At 34.9% G+C, this 17,097-nt stretch overlaps 2 long non-coding RNA genes across 2 annotated transcripts; one reads left to right on the top strand and one right to left on the bottom strand.

Annotated features, from left to right (window-relative positions):
- Positions 1 to 2,823: 2,823 nt before the first annotated feature.
- LOC140449744 (uncharacterized) lies at positions 2,824 to 5,590 on the bottom strand. Its single transcript, XR_011951877.1, has 3 exons — positions 5,403 to 5,590; positions 4,770 to 4,971; positions 2,824 to 4,460 (listed from the first exon to the last, which is right to left on the bottom strand). It is a non-coding gene; the product is annotated as an uncharacterized lncRNA (long non-coding RNA).
- Positions 5,591 to 6,010: 420 nt separating this feature from the next.
- Positions 6,011 to 11,164, top strand: LOC140449743 (uncharacterized). The gene is made up of 3 exons (XR_011951876.1): positions 6,011 to 6,171; positions 10,145 to 10,188; positions 10,744 to 11,164. It is a non-coding gene; the product is annotated as an uncharacterized lncRNA (long non-coding RNA).
- Positions 11,165 to 17,097: the final 5,933 nt, after the last annotated feature.

Here is a 17,097-nt window from a genome sequence, read left to right as displayed (position 1 = left end):
AGCACACTTTGTTCAGTTATGCAATGACTGGTTTGATCTTTTAAATTCTAGAGTAAAACTTGAAGGAAACTCCAACAAGAAATGCATTCGGAGTAGATACAGAAAAACAAACAAAATTGTTAACTGAAATGACCAACTTTATATCAGTAGTTAGAGTGGAAAAACATAAAGAAATAATACAATTTCAGAAAGATATAATCCTTAATAATAAGTCTATTTTAGAAATGTTTTCTGATTTAAAGGAAAAATATGAAATTGAACATGTTTTAACCTCTCGTTTAAATCAAGACATTCTAGAGAATTTTTTTGCTTATATAAGGAGAATGGGCGGTCCAAATGATCATCCATCACCAGACCAATGGATTTTAAGTACAGACTAAGGTGGTATATTCTGGGGAAAAACTCTACTGCTATTTTCGCAGAAAATCGCAATACGACTGAGACTGGTGAATCGTGTTTAGTAAATGTATTGGAGGAAACTAAACAAACCGAAGAGATTTGTTTTACACGTCAAATGCTCTCAAAAATTCTACCACGAAACTAAATAGTGGAGGAAAAAAATGAGGAAGAAGAACTTATTTCTAACTCAAGTTATTTTGTGGACCCTTTATATTTACAAGACGAAGCAATAGCTTCAGATGAATTATTAAAACTTTTAGACAATTTTTAAGTTAAGAAGCGAGTAAATATGGAGGCAAGATATATAGCTGGATATGTGGCTTTTAAATTTAAAAGTAAATATCCAACTTTAGGTATAGCCACAAGTAATTTCAATATTTCCGAAGTCCCTAGGTGGCTAGAGACCCTATCAAGAGCTTCACTGTTAAACCCCAATGAAGAATTGTGGGAAGTTGCCACAAATATGGAAAATCAATTCCACCAAATGCATGGTACTTTTTTTAAATAAGGAAAAGAAGATTTTTCAACGTTTGGCTGAAAAAATATTCCAACACCTCAATATCATTTGAAGTGATATTATGCATGTGCAGAACACGACCATATATTAGAATGAGGGATATTAACAGAAAAATAAGTTTTAAAAACTGCCAGAGAGCACTTGACAAAAAGATATCTAAATTTTCTAATTTTAAAAAATGATTTTAATTATAGATACTAGTTCTAATATTATTAATAAAACATTTTCCCACAAATTTGTTTTATATTTTATATATATATATATATATATATATATATATATATATATATATATATATATATATATATATATATTATTGTGATATTTAAAGTCTTGGTGCGCCAAGCAATAATTAGCTAATTAATTTTTTTGATTAATTAAAATTATTTAAATGATATGATTATGACTCTATCACAATTTTTAATTCTTTTATCTCAGGGTTAAATTCGTGCTTCAATATCTATGCTATTACATGTGAAAGGTAAGGTCCAGAGAATACCGGAATAATAAAAAACACATTTGATCTAACACTATATATTGAAATAAAAATAATGAAATAATTCACACTCAAAAGTTTTCAATAAACAAATCTCATAATATAAGGATTCTCAAAATTTTGTTCTCCGTACGTGAACAATCAAAATTAATGGTACAAACAATATTAATTGAAAACTCAAAATCCCAAACTATTCTAACTCTCCTAATCAAAATATTTATATCCTTTCTAAATTACGTGTAAAAATTGTGTTATCAATAAAAGAAAAAAAAAACTGCAGAAAACAAAAATATCTCTCTCTGATGATGAGTGGTCCAAATCCTTGTTCCTTGTAGACTGTATTATCTCCTCTCAACCGCTCCCTATGTAATCAGCAATCTTACAACAGATTGTTGCAAGTATATCGTCCTTAATGATCTCCTTCAAAAGCAACAATCATTCAAATTATGATAGCCTTTCTCCTCTCGATAAACTGAATCTCTCGTTGGCCCGAGTGAAAAATGACTCTTGGAATATCTTCTCTTTACGATAAACTGAATCTCTCGTTGGCCTGAACAGTGACTCTTGGAATATAAGTAGGAAAATATGACTTACAATATTTTGCTGCTTCAGCTTCTGTCAGATACACTAACTCCACAAAAACTCACTAACATTCAACACTACTGCTTGCTACTTCTTGGGAACCACCAGAGAACAATCACTGTTCGTCTTACAGACTTGGAAAACCAACTGATTATCTTTTCTCTCTCCTCAATCTCGCTAAACTTTTTCCTACATACTTATCCCACCTTTTTCAATCTCCGCCAATCAAAACTCGTCACAATTCCCCCATTTTTTAATTTCGATAACAAACAAATTTTTACCTATAATTATAAAATTTCCTAAAACTTATTTACAAATAATATTTTCTATAATTCTTAAAAACTAACAAAAACCTCTTTCTAAAATCTCTTCTATTTGTCTCTAATCAATGCATTAATGTATTTTGGAAAACCCCGTTCAATTGTCTTTGGATTTCACTTAAAATTATGCGGGTCACTCAAGTATAACAAAGAAATAATTTATGCAAAGCTTACATTTTGTTTAGTACAGGTAATCCAAGAATTTAATAACTTTCCTTCTTCGAAATGTTTGTTGGATATTATCCTACTTATCTGAATTATTTTAATGTTTTTGAACTTTGAAATATTTTTAAACAAACCAATATTTTTCTCGATTTTACATATCATAACAATATATATATATATATATATATATATATATATATATATATATATATATATATATATATATATATATATATATATATATATATATATATATATATATATATATATATATATATATATATATATATATATATAGTATATATGTATGTATATGAAAGTCTAATAAAATTTTCTCAGTTTAAATTTTTAGATTCCTGACCTGGTTAAACTTGAAATGAACCCTTTTCTACAGTGTAAATAAAATTTGAAAGTCATCAAGTAAAAAAATTGGTTCTAAGTATTTTATCTAAAACTTGTATTGATTTGGGGTTAAGTTTTTATTTTTAGTCCAATTTTTTTTCAACAATTTAGAATAACAATAAATAAACACAATTTTATGTGAAACATTTTTACAGACCCAAAAGTAAAGTGAATGTTTATATTAATTTTGTTTTATTTTTTAATATATTATGGTAAATGTATATTGGACAAAAGATAAAATCTTTGTTTTTCAATGGAAATTCATGTCTAAATAAAATGTATATTGGAAAATGGCAGTAAAAAGAATATAAAATAAAATTTCTTATTTAAAGAGCGATGATAGGTACATAATTTTAAAATTCGAACAATATTACCGCTTGATTTAGCATTGCCGAATGAAAATTAAGGTTCCCATATGACGTCACGCGTTCGTCTTTCATGCGCAAGAACATACCGGTAGTCTGTGTATCGTGTAAGTAACCAAAACAAAAAATGGTAACAAGCCTACTAATATCCAGAGCGCGCCCACGCTCTCTCGCTTTCAAAAATTTCAGACACGAGCCGGCCCCGACTGATAGCCGACAGATCAACATGCGTATCCACAAACAAAATTGGTAACAATGTAACGTGCAACCGAGTCACATAAACTCGCCAATATTTTCGTATGTCTAGTTGGCAATTTACTTAATGACTATTAACACATATTTCTAATGATAAAAAATATAAATGAAATTATTTCACAGTAGTCATAAAATATTTATTTCGACATTTTTTTAACTGTTACCATGGTAATAATGATTACATGGACGCTTCGCCAGTGCGAAATGTGTTTTTAACATTTTGAAATTACTCTTGGCTTCCAAAATATTTCTCATTAACACATTTGAGGGAGCACCATCAAATGTCAGACACACAACACAGGCTCCAGAATCAAAAACCAATTTCATGCTTGAAAAACAATAGTGCTTTTTTGTTCACCATTTGAGCCATCAACAAAATAAAATCCAACTGGTAACTTCCAGTTCCATTAATATTTACAGTCATTACAACAAAAGCTTCTTTCGCCATTGAATTACAGCCATCATCTAAATCGATGCCATAGTTTACATATGCATGGAACTATTAACCATCCCACTCTATATGCTTTCGAATGGTCATTTCATCTAATTCAGAAGTGAAACATGAATCGACATCAATAGTTTTAAACCATTTCCCAATAATGCTCCTATGGGGCAAGCAAGTCTCAAACACAATTCGAATATAATCATAACCCTTCGGGGAAAACACAATGTGATAGAAAACTTGCTTAATTTCGGTAAATATTTATTACTTTTCTTGTTTTTAAATCTTTTATAATTTGTTTAAGCGAGACAACTCTCTTTTGTAATCGTCTAACTTTCTGATGCAATATCTTGATTAGCTTTGTTTTCTGTTCATTTTTGACTTTTTCTGCAAATAGTTGTCTTGTCAATGGTTTCTTCGGTGGAGTTTCACAATCATCTGTCTGTGAAGTTGATGGTGTTTCTAAGGAGGTTGAAGTATAATATTCTCTGTTTTCTGAAGGAGATCGCTTAATATCCTACAAGGATGAAATTAGCTATTAGATTCAAAAAATATCAGCTGTAACAGTCATAATAATCAAGATTAAAAAATATGAGTGAAGGGGATATTGTTCATATACCCTAATCAAGATCCAACAAACTGTCAAATTTAAAAGTTGTATAAAAGATGTTCTGAACTTTATTTTAGATAATTTCAAAATACAAAGACAATTTATGTTTAGAGAGTTATTTAGATCTAATACTTAACAGCATTTTTGATTAGAAACAAAATTGTATGCCAAAAATGGTTAAAAAACTTCATTGAGTTAATTGCTATTAAGTTTTACCTTTATTTGTATATATTTTGAAATCTCTTCAAATATTGTAGGAACTGCATCATCTAATAAACACATTTTGTTACTAATTTTATAAAACCATTTGTTTTCAAAATGTTTAGAACATAACCTGGTATGTTTCGTGGGCATCCAGTCAACAATATGCATTTGTTTAACCCATTCATGCATTCTGTTTGGATTCTTAAGGGGAAATCTGTAAAAACATAACTATCAGTTTTTCATAACCATATTATGTATTATTGAATTCAACTAATTACTTAGTAATACTTTTAATGACCACTTTTATATCTACACGTTGTAATGCCATAAGTTATTTAAAATATTATTTGAGGGTAAAAATAATTTTTCAGTGCCTACAGTGTACAGCAAAAATACTCAGAAATTGACTTTATTTTTTATGGCATTTTAACCCTCAACGCACACCCACCACGCCACCACTGGCAAGCCGTCATTATTATGGGAATGAAAACTAATTTTAAACAATTACTTAATAACTAGCATGCCTATTTACTTATTTAGACCTCACCTTTGCTTAAGATGCTAATTTAAATTTGTTTTTTATGTTTAAAATTGAAATATCAGGTAAAATTGATTGAAAACTAATTGCAATATTATAACATTTACCTATGATACGTTATTCCTGGTGTTTTTCTCTCACTGCGACTTTTACAACCAAAATATGAACAGTGCACCATTTTTCTTAGTCTAAAAAGTTCGGTCTTTAATTCACCTTTTTAAAAAAAAACACAAAAACAAAAGTGATGTCAAATTTACCAACAGGCACCAAAATATGGCAGTCGCATCAAAACAAGACTCACTTCTCTCTTTCCTTGTCTGGCTGAGTGGCTGATGTTTTGTTTTTGGCTGTTCAGTTGTCAACCAGTGTTGCCAAAAACAAGTTTTATTAATAAAAACTGAAAATATGAGAAATTGAGTAATGAACAACACAAACAAAACAACTCAATACCACAAAGAAAAATATAAAAAAAAGAAAAAATATTACTGCCTAATTAATATTTTTATTCAAAAGTGTATGTGTCAGCTCTCATTAATAACAGTAAACCTGGCAACAGTACTGTCAGCTCTTCTCTGCACATCCCTGCACACTTTACACTCCAAGGTGGTCTCGTCTTCATGGCCTGATCAACCAACTGTTGCAGATGGTTGCATGCTTAGACAAGGAAAGGGAGACTTACTGAAGCCTAAACCGGTACCAGCGAGGTTGCCGCCAGGTCATATTTTATTTCTTCAGTAGATTGATATCATCGAGTTAGAATCTTCTTACCTATGGCACAGTTTAACCACAGTTCATTTTTATACTATGGTCAGAGTCTGAGTTAGTAGTCGAGATATAGTGGTGTACGTGACATCGTAACGTTTGGTTGACTCATAGGTACGTATTTTATAACCTTTAACCCATGAAGGACGAAGTTTTCGAAAATCTTTATTTTACATAAATAATACAAATAACTCTTATGAATGGACAAAACTTACTTAGAAAAAGACAAAAATAATTATTAAATATATTAAAACCTAAAAATATTGCCTGTTGCCAAATGGCAACGCTAGGTTCCTATGGCTACATTAACCGAATGAAATAAAAGTAAAAAATATTCTATGAAATTGAGAGATAATCGGCAAAAAACTTTCTATAGCTGTGTATGAAATTTAACATTACACTTTGTGCACAAACCTACTTTACATTTGGCGCATCTTGTTCTCATGATCGACCTGCATTCTTCACCTGCACACCTAATTTTCTTTTTATTTGGTACTAGTTCCAGTAAATGCCCAACTCCCTCGTATCTAATATCATCAGATACTCTATGAAAGGAACGACTTGAGAGTGAACTAGACGGTCGGCCACCTTGTTTTGCAGGCACTCCGTATTTGGTCAGATAGGCTTGCACAATTTCACGCCTAAACTCTAACTGTGTCAACTTGTTGCCGGATTTTTTATGTAGCACCCACGCATTTTGTATAGTCGCATCTAGCATCCAGGTAATCAAGCTCCAGTACCATTTTTTGCCCTCATTCCTATTCTAAAGCGGTTTATATTTTCGTCCATTAGGTCGGTGCCCCCCATTGCATTATTATATTTACCAATCAGGCATGGACTTTGAACCTGGATGATTTTCTTTTCAGCTTGTGAATATCTTTTCACGAGCGATTGTGGTTCCACCCCATAACATGTTGACGCTACACTTACGACGCTGTTATCCAACCATCTTACAACTATAATACCAGTTTCTCTCTCGAGAATCGACTCTACATCACCCCTTTTGCGTTTCTGCATATTAGCTTTCGATTCTATAGGGCAGTTTTTGGGAATGCGATTTTCCCGTATTGTTCCGGTAAGGCTATAGCCACGATCCTTTATATGTTTCAAAAGGTGGAGGCTCGTAAATAAATTGTCGCAGAAAAATTTGTAGGGTAATCTTGATTTATCATTGGGCAGTTCATCGAGCATTGTGACGAATGGAGCCGCACATGCTCCAAAAACTTTATAATAATGATTATTTGCTTTGGGATCGGTTCCTTGGTACAGCTCGTCAAGAATTGCAATGTCTCTGAGTTTTGACAAGAATATAAATTTGGAGGGGAGGATCCGTCAGTAGCCCGAATATACTCAGTTCCATTTTGTTAGCAGAAGCAAACAGATCAGACGCATATCAATTACACTGGTGTAGGACTTATTAATCCGGTTCCGCTACAATGGAATTTAAATCAAAAGTTCATCGTAAAGTTTTGAGTGGTCAATCTCGTGAAATTATAGCAAATGTGATATATTTTATGAAACGAGAAGCGGAGGCTAAACATCCGATAATAGAACTAACGAAAATTCAAGAACGTGTTTCGCGCGCAACGGGTGTTAGTGTTGATTCTGTAAAGCAAATTTCAAAGGAAACGAGATCAGTTAAAGATGGTGAAAGTGATTCGTTTCATACACCTAATATTAAAAGACAAAAAAGTGCGACCAAAACTAAGTTGGATAATATGGATAAGGAAATTCTTCGGAGATTTGTAATAAATTTTCACGTCCACGAAAAAAAAGTTCCTACGTTGAGAGGCATACACAGGAAATTTGTCAATGAAATTAATTACACAGGATCGTATGAAAGTTTACGAAGAGTATTACATAAAATTGGTTTCCGTTGGCGAAAAACTCAGACAAAGAAAAATTGCTTATGGAAAAACCTGACATCCAACAAAAAAGGATAGCTTTTTTGCGAAGTATTAAGAGGTACAGAAACGAAAATCGTCCTATAGTATACATGGACGAAACATACATCCACTCTTGTGACACATTCACGATCGTTTGCGTAAGCCTATCTCTAAAGGACAGAGGTTAATAATAGTTCATGCAGGAGGAGAAATGGGGTTCATAAAAAATTCCTACTTAAAATTTAAATCAAATTTAAAAACTGGTGATTACCATAGTCAGATGAACTTTAGTTTTCAAGTTGTTAAATTATGTTTATATATATATATATATATATATATATATATATATATATATATATATATATATATATATATATATATATATATATATATTTTGACTTGCTACAAACGTGTATTTTATATGTGTGTAACGTAATGAAATAAAATAAATTTAAATCTATTCTTCTGTACAAACAAACAAAATTTGAAATGATTTTATTAATAAAAATTTCTAAATATCAATCTTTTATAATATATTTCATCTTTAAAAACAATAAAAATCGATAATTTTCATTATCGCATAATATTACGTGGAATAATTACTCCTAATAATTTAAATTTCAATAACTATTGAGTTCAATTGACCCTCCCCCAGTCGTAGTTCCATAATAAAATAATTTTAAAATCCGAACGCATTTGCTATCTTCTTTACTCCGAATGCGTTCTCTGTTTATTTTTCGCATCGCTAGAGTTTAAACTGAAAGACAGAGCTAACTTTGACGAACTGTACATGTTGAAGCTTACAAGATACCCACTTTTAGTGTTGAGGCACCAAACTTTGTATCCGAAACGAATCGGCTTTCCTTTTATGAACTGTTTACATGAGTGGCGTCCAAAGTATTTCACCATAGATTCGTCGTAATTTAATTCGCCTTCAGGGACGTAATATTCTTTATATTTTTTCTGTAAATAGTCAGCTAAGGGTCTGATCTTGTAATATTTGTCCCTTTCATCGATGGCTTCATTATTTGCAAGGTGGAAAAAACGCCAAATTGTAAGGAACCGATCTCTTCGCATAGCGTTCATGACCATTGCATTACCCATATCGCCTTTCGTATCCCAGTAAAAATTTTTTCCCGGGAGCCAATTATACCCCGATAGAATCAAAATGGCAAAGAAACACCTCATTTCTCCTGCGGAAATTTTGGGGTCGGGAAAGTTCTTCTGTAGTGCATAACTCGTGCATTGGTTGAGAATGTAACTAATTATATCCTCGTCGAAAAATAATTCGAACATCTCGACAGGTGTCAACGTATTGAATGGTTCGTAGCTATATTCTGGGAAACTAGCGGCATTGTCGACCAAATCACCCGTTATCCAATTTAGGGACTCGTATTCAATTTTCTTCACTTGAGAGGTAGTTTGTGGGATGAAACTTCCGCTGCTTTCCTGGGAAATATCCATCGCTTGAACTGCATCTTCTTCGATGTCGTCATCCTCCTTGTCTGCTTCTTCGCCATACATTTACACCTCAACATTTGCTTCCAGCTGTTTTCTAGACAGATTGTCGATGAATCCTCCCCCATCCTCCTCGCCAGAATCTTCATCAGTGAGGTCTCCAATATTTGGGGGCTCAACATAAATATTTCTAACGTTGACGTCATCTTCGTAAACCATGTTCAAAGCTTCTTGTAGAGAGAAACCCCACCTGAAAAAACAAGATGCCTGTAGATACTAGCGTTGCCATATGGCAACGCAATGAATAAAAACAAAATATTGTAAAAGATCGCTTTTTTCAAGGGTTGTCAAATATTCACAGAGAGAAAATGACCTTTCTATTAGAGCCTAATTGTTACTTTAGCCACTTAGATGTAATAGTTATTCAGAAGTAATTGACAAATTGAGCTACTTACACAAATCTTATATCCATTTTTACAACTATCAAAAACGGTGACTATAAAATCTCACAAACACCAACGAATTAAGTTTTTGTTAGGTGTATATCTTCAAATCACTTATTTTCTGCAGACCGGCACGTTCTTGGAAACAAAACAAACTAACATAACCTCAAAATAATAAGATTCGTACGTCAATACCAGTGTTGCCATATGGCAACTCCAGTCCTTCATGGGTTAAATTTCAGGATTTTTTTAAATCTTAAAAAGAAACTGCTGTACAAGAAAAGCTTCATTTGTCTTCAGGTGGGGCGAATCTAGACACCATGATGCGACAGTACAAAAAGAAAGTAGGTATAAACTTCATGAATTACAATTCAGAAAATATGGAGAGAGCTATTTCTGATGTTAAGAATAGAAAGAATAATGGATTCGAGCAAAGCCAGCACATCAGTTATGATGTGCAAAGGTGTACTTTTAGCCCCATATGTGATGTACAAATCCGTACACTTATATCCATCATTCGAAGACAGGTTCGATAAAATTGTTCTCCCATATTTTAAAAAATTGCCAGGGAAAAAAGTAATCATAGGGGATAACTTAGCTAGCCTTATGTCTATACATGTTGTCGAACTGCGAAAAGTATGACATTCAGTTTGTGAAACTGCCTGCAAATGGAACGCATTTGTTACAGCCGCTAGACGTCGCTTTTTTTGCTCCATTTAAAAAGTCGTGGCGAAATACCCTTACCGAATGGAAAACCAAAAATAGAGGATGTATTCCCAAGTCTGAGTTTCCTGGGCTATTTAAAAAAGCCATTCAAGCCATTGTTCATATTGTTACGTAAAAATATGAGTCATATTAAAAACCTGTAAACATGTTGTTTATTCACTAATATGTTCTAGATTCTACGACCCTTCGACTAGCAGAAATTCCAAGTAATAAAAACCGGTCCATTCGAACGTTCCGGAAATAGGCCCGTGCATTCGAGGCAAAGCAGGTCAACAACCATGGGGTTCGAGAAACAGCTGTTTTCGTATAAATATGATGGATCTTTCATTGTGGAAACAGTCAAAAAAGAAGCTCGCGTTCGCGTTTAAATTGTAACGTCCGATAGATAAATTATGTAATTATTAGTCAAATAAATTGTTGTACAGTGGTTTAATAAATTGATATAAATTATCGTGTTTTAGTAAATTAAAATAAGAACAATAAATTAGAATTAATAAAAACATAACAAATGGTGTCAGAATAGTGGAATACATAAAATAAATTGCGAAAATGACTACGATTTATGAACTCACAGTGACGAATTTAAGAAGACATCTCGAGGATAGAGAATTAGCTTCTATCGGAAAAAAGGCTGAGTTAGTCCAACGACTAAAGAACGCTTTACAGGAAGAAGGGCTGGACCCAGAGACTTATATATTTGAAGATGCTGTCCTCTCGTCGATTTCGAAAGTTTCTGGTGATGTAGCCAAAGTTTCTGGTGACATCGCATCATTGGAGAACAACGTTTCTGGCGATATTTCGAAAGTTTCCGGCGACATCGCTTCATTATAAAACAAAGTTTCTAACGAGATTTCGTCTCTGGAAAGTAAAGTTTCTGCTAACATCTCTAAAGTAACTTCTGAGATGTCCGCCCTCGACGATAGAATATCTTCGTTAAAAAACCAAGTTGCTGCCGATATGTTGGCCTTCGAAGAAAAGATATGGAAAGAGATGGAAAGGAAGATGGAGGAAACAGGGACAGCAGAGAGAGGAAACAACCCGATTACAATAGAGACAAAAGAAGACGAGACGAAATGTAAGTTGGAAATACGGCCGAAATTTGAAGGAAGTGGAGGTTCTGTCCATGTGAAAGTCCCAACTTTCGACGGAAAATCGTCATGGAACAACTACATGAAACAGTTCGAATCAGCCGCAAGAGCGAATGGATGATCTGAAAAAGAAAAGGCTGTAAACCTGACTATCGCTCTTCGAGGAGATGCCTTAGATGTGCTTCAGACCATAGCCGTAGAGGAGACGGATGATTTCGAACCACTGAAGAGAAGAAGAGGTTAAATATGCGATATGGCCACGAACATTTGGAGCATGTATATCAGTCACTTAAAAATCGAAGACTGCCGAAGAAATTAAGGGAATTTCTTCGGCAGTATCGTGATATTTTCGTACCGAAAGGAGGAAAGACGGGAAGAACTACCGTTGTTAAGCATAAAATTGATACTGGTAATGCTAAGCCAATTCGTCAAACAGCTCGACGATTACCACAGGCGAAAAGAGAGGAAGCTGAAACGATTGTTCAAAAAATGTAGAAAGACGGGGTGATAGAACATTCTACGAGCCCATGGGTCTCTCCGGTGGTCCTGGTTAAGAAGAAAGACGGAACGACGAGGTTCTGTGTGGATTACCGTTTGCTGAACAACGTTACCAAGAAAGATAGTTATCCTCTGCCTCGGATCGATGACACATTGGCTGGAAGTAAATTGTTTTCTACTTTGGATTTGAAGTCTGGATACTGGCAGGTAGAAATGGACCCAGTAGATAAAGAAAAGACTGCCTTCACCACAGTATCTGGATTGTGGCAATTCAACGTTATGCCATTTGGACTCTGTAATGCTCCTGCGACATTTGAGAGGCTTATGGAAAATGTGTTGAGAGAGTTATCTTGGAAAACATGCCTGGTTTATCTAGATGACATAATCCTCTTGGGGGAGACATTTGAAGACCATCTGAAGAATTTAGAAAACGTTTTTATTCGACTTAAAGCTGCCCAGTTGATGTTAAACCCCAAGAAGTGCCAGCTATTTCAAGGTAAAGTCAATTATCTGGGTCATATAGTCAGTAAAGAAGGAGTGGCCGTGGATAAGGGAAACATTGATTCCATTAAGGAATGGCCAGTACCAACGGACAAACATCAAGTGAGAAGTTTTCTTGGACTATGTACTTACTACCGAAGGTTTATTAAGAAGTTTGCAGATATCGCTAAGCCATTAACGCGACTCACAGAGGAAGCAAAAGATTACCGCTGGGATACAGACTGCCAAAATGCCTTTGAGATCTTGAAAAAGCATTTAATAACAGCACCAATTTTAGGGTATCCACTGCTAGAAGGAGAGATCATCTTAGATACAGATGCACGTAATGTGGGAATTGGAGGAGTGCTGTCTCAGATTGAAGGACAGGAACGAGTCCTCGGATATTTTAGTAAAGTTCTTTCAAAACCTGAGCGGAATTATTGCGTCACGAGAAGAGAACTTCTAGCAGTAGTTAAATCAGTAGAGCACTTCTATCAATACCGCTATGGCAGAAAGTTTCTAATCCGAACCGACCATGCCGCCCTTAAATGGTTGATGCAGTTTAAGAATCCAGAGGGTCAGATAGCCAGATGGATCGAACGACTCCAAGAATACGATTTCAAGATTGAGCACCGGGCCGGAGTTAGCCACAGAAACGCAGATTCTCTTTCCAGAAGGCCATGCCCAGCAGAGTGTTCCCACTGCAACAAAACGGAATCCAAGGAAGCAGCAGTGCTAAGAACAACGATGGTCAACGACGACTGGACGCCTACTAAGATCAGAGAAGAACAAGAAAGAGATCCAGTTATACAGAAAATTCTAAAACGGAAAGAGGAAAACCGTCGACCACCTTGGCAAGAAATATCAAACCTATGCTCAGTAGTTAAGACGTATTGGGCCCAGTGGGACTCATTTATCATGGAAGATGGCTTGCTCAAACGAGTCCTGGAAAATGATGACGGTTCAGAGAAGAGGACAGTTAGTGATCCCTGGAGAGGTGAGACGAGCAGAATAGCCGAAGTACTTCGTCAGATACACGACAGTCCATCAGGAGGGCATTTTGGTGTAAAGAAGACCCTTCAGCGAATTCGGGAACGGTTTTATTGGATGAACAGTTTCGACGATGTAAAAGACGTGTAAGAAATGTACTATTTGTGCTACGAGTACCGAGCCTTATCGAAAAAGGAGAGCACCTATGAGACAATATAATGTTGGAAGCCCGTTTGAAAGAATAGCTTTGGACATCGCTGGACCATTTCCAGAAAGTGGGTCGAGATTTACGCACTTCCAGACCAGAAGGCCGCCACCGTTGCAGATAAGTTGATCCAAGAATATATCAGCCGATTTGGAGTGCCTTTGGAGATCCATAGTGACCAAGGCAGGAACTTCGAAACCGATCTAAGGAATATGTGATAGACTAGGCATGAAGAAAACAAGAACTACAGCATATCATCCGCAATCTGATGGTATGGTAGAACGGATGAATAGGACAGTTGGCAAGTATTTGACAAAGATGGTGTCCGATCATCAGCGAGACTGGGACCAATATCTTCCGTTCTTCACAATGGTCTACAGATCTGCTGTTAACGAATCGACAGGCCAGACACCAGCCAGAGTCCTATTCGGACGCGAGATGCGACTACCTTGTGATCTAGAGTTTGGGTGTCGACCTGGAGAAGATGTAGCAGGTGAAAATTATGTGATCGAATTACGAAGAAGAATGGACAATGTACATGAGTTGGTCCGTTCCCACCTTCAGATCGCTAGCGACCGAATGAAGAAACGGTACGATACACAAGCCGAAAAGGGTTGCTTTAAGAAGAACGACAAAGTCTGGCTCTATAATCCCAAGAAGTATAAAGGTTGTTCTCCCAAATTGCAGCAGTTTTGGGAAGGTCCATACTTAATTATGGAGAAGATCAACGATGTCATCTACCGAATAAGCAAGATTCCGAGGGGAAAGCCGATGATAGTACACCATAACCGGCTGGCGTCTTTCGAAGGTGACCACGACGTAGATGAAGAAGTGAAAGTAAACCAAGTCCAAGATGTGTCTGACCTCACGTTTGAGGAATTCATGGGTGCCTATGGAGGTACCGGTAAAGCAAGACATGGTGTTACCACTGAAGAAAAGCAAGATCTACTCGCGCTCCCCGATGACTACTCGCTGGCCCTTACCATCCCAGCCAGTATCAAAGACGCACCAGGGGTGGCATCCGTCTTTCGAAGGAAGTTCGGTCGAGTTGCAGAACTTAATTGTCAAGTGCCAGCTCCTGGGAAAGCCTTGAAACTTCAAGAAGCATCACGTTACCTTTTCTACCTGGAAACAAAAGACACTGCCTGTGACCAATCTACCTACCGAGATGTATGGGATGCCTTACTTCAATTGAGAGAGCACGTACTCGAGTCCGACGTGCAAAAGTTAGCCATGCCAAAGTTAGAGTGCCGCCAATTAGATTGGAGGGTTATCCGAAATATGGTGGAGGAGATCTTTAAAGACACCGAAGTCCAGGTGTTAGTGTGTTGCAATCCGCATAGTTACTGGTGCGGAGAGAAAACCGTCCCTTGTCATTTTTATACAACTGGAAGTTGTAAAAGAGGGTCCAGTTACCGATACCAGCATACCGTTCCAGTTCCAGTCCCTACAAGGTTCCAGGAGGAACCATCTTTTAAGAGGGGGGCAATGTTACGTAAAAATATGAGTCATATTAAAAACCTGTAAATATGTTGTTTATTCACTAATATGTTCTAGATTCTACGACCCTTCGACTAGCAGAAATTCCAAGTAATAAAAACCGGTCCATTCGAACGTTCCGGAAATAGGCCCGTGCATTCGAGGCAAAGCAGATCAACAACCATAGGGTTCGAGAAACAGCTGTTTTCGTATAAATATGACGGAACTTTCATGGTGGAAACAGTCAAAAAAGAAGCTCGCGCTCGCGTTTAAATTGTAACGTCCGATAGATAAATTATGTAATTATTGGTCAAATAAATTGTTGTACAGTGGTTTAATAAATTGATATAAATTATCGTGTTTTAGTAAATTAAAATAAGAACTATAAATTAGAATTAATAAAAACATAACAATATCAAAGATAATATTACGTCTGGTTTTAAATCTTGCGGAATTATTCCATTAAAGTCAGACGACATCATCGAAAAGTTATACTTTTTCCATTGTCAATTTGCCAAGCGTCGGCTTTTGAGGTTCTTTGATGTCGATGCCGACCATTGGCGTGGAAATTAAGAAAAGGGATCAGTTATCAAACGCATATTTCAAGAAAAATCATATAATTTTTATTAATTTTTACATAATTATATTCAGGAAAATTTCTCAATTTTTGGGCAGAAATTGTTTAAACAATTTTTTAAACAAATTCAAAATATCACCTTTTGTGCTCCAAAAAATATTTTTTAGGTTTTTGGGTGACTCTAAATAAGATCTATGTCATTTTTCTCAAAAGTTAATAGTTTTGGAGATATAAGCGATTTAAAATCCGAAAAATGCGATACCTAATATGCATTTTCGAGGCTTGAAAAATATGTAAATGAGTATTTTTGAGATTCAAGAGTATCTAAACTAAAGTATCAACATTGATTTTGGTGAGAAATCGGAGCAATATTTTCCGTAGCAGAAAAAGGTGATCTTTTGAATTTGAATTGTTTCCGGCAAAAATGTCCGGCACCCTTCAACCTTCGATTTGTTTAAACGGGGCATTTTTGAATAGGACTCTTCAAAGGACAGAATCAGTTTTTTTTTCAAATGGGAGCGGGCTCACAACACCGAATAAATAACAAATTAATTCTTTCAAATTAAAGCTTGTTAATTTTAGTGATTTATAAGAATATTGGACTTATTATTTAGTTTTTACATAAACCATAATATTTTTTTACAATTATCTGTAAATAATGGCTCATTCTGTCAGAAAATTTTAAAACATTGTCTATCCAGCAATTAAGATAGTCAACTGAAATTTAATTTTTAAACACGGCCTACTGTTAATGCACAAACAGGGTGAATCTTCAATATTTTGCTTCGAGTTAGAGATATCTGAAAAAGTTATTTGGAAAAGATGTTCCAAATATTATTTTAACCCCACATAACAAAGTTTTATGTCAAAATTCGCACTTTTACTTTTTTCATTAATTGAAGAGCTTATTTCCAGTGTCTTAAATCCAAAATTTCGATTTTTTAAATTTTCTTTTTTTAAACTTTATAGATTTCTTCAAGTCTAGAATAAAGTTATATGTACCAAAACAACTTCTTATTTACCATTTAAAAGTGCATATGAAAATTGTAAAATTGTATAATTTGTATGTTAAATTTGTATGAAAATCTGTAATTTCATGGATTTCATTATATGGATGTAAGACACTTTGGAAATAAGCTCTTCAATTGTAGTCAGGATTCTAAAACGGACAGTTGGCTGTCCCGAGATGCATCTTTAGACAGCCAATTGT

The sequence above is a fragment of the Diabrotica undecimpunctata genome, chromosome 9 (assembly GCF_040954645.1).
Source record: "Diabrotica undecimpunctata isolate CICGRU chromosome 9, icDiaUnde3, whole genome shotgun sequence".
Lineage (NCBI taxonomy): Eukaryota > Metazoa > Arthropoda > Insecta > Coleoptera > Chrysomelidae > Diabrotica > Diabrotica undecimpunctata.
The sequence above is the reverse complement of the archived record's forward strand: the minus strand, read 5'-3'. Positions and strand labels throughout refer to the sequence as shown.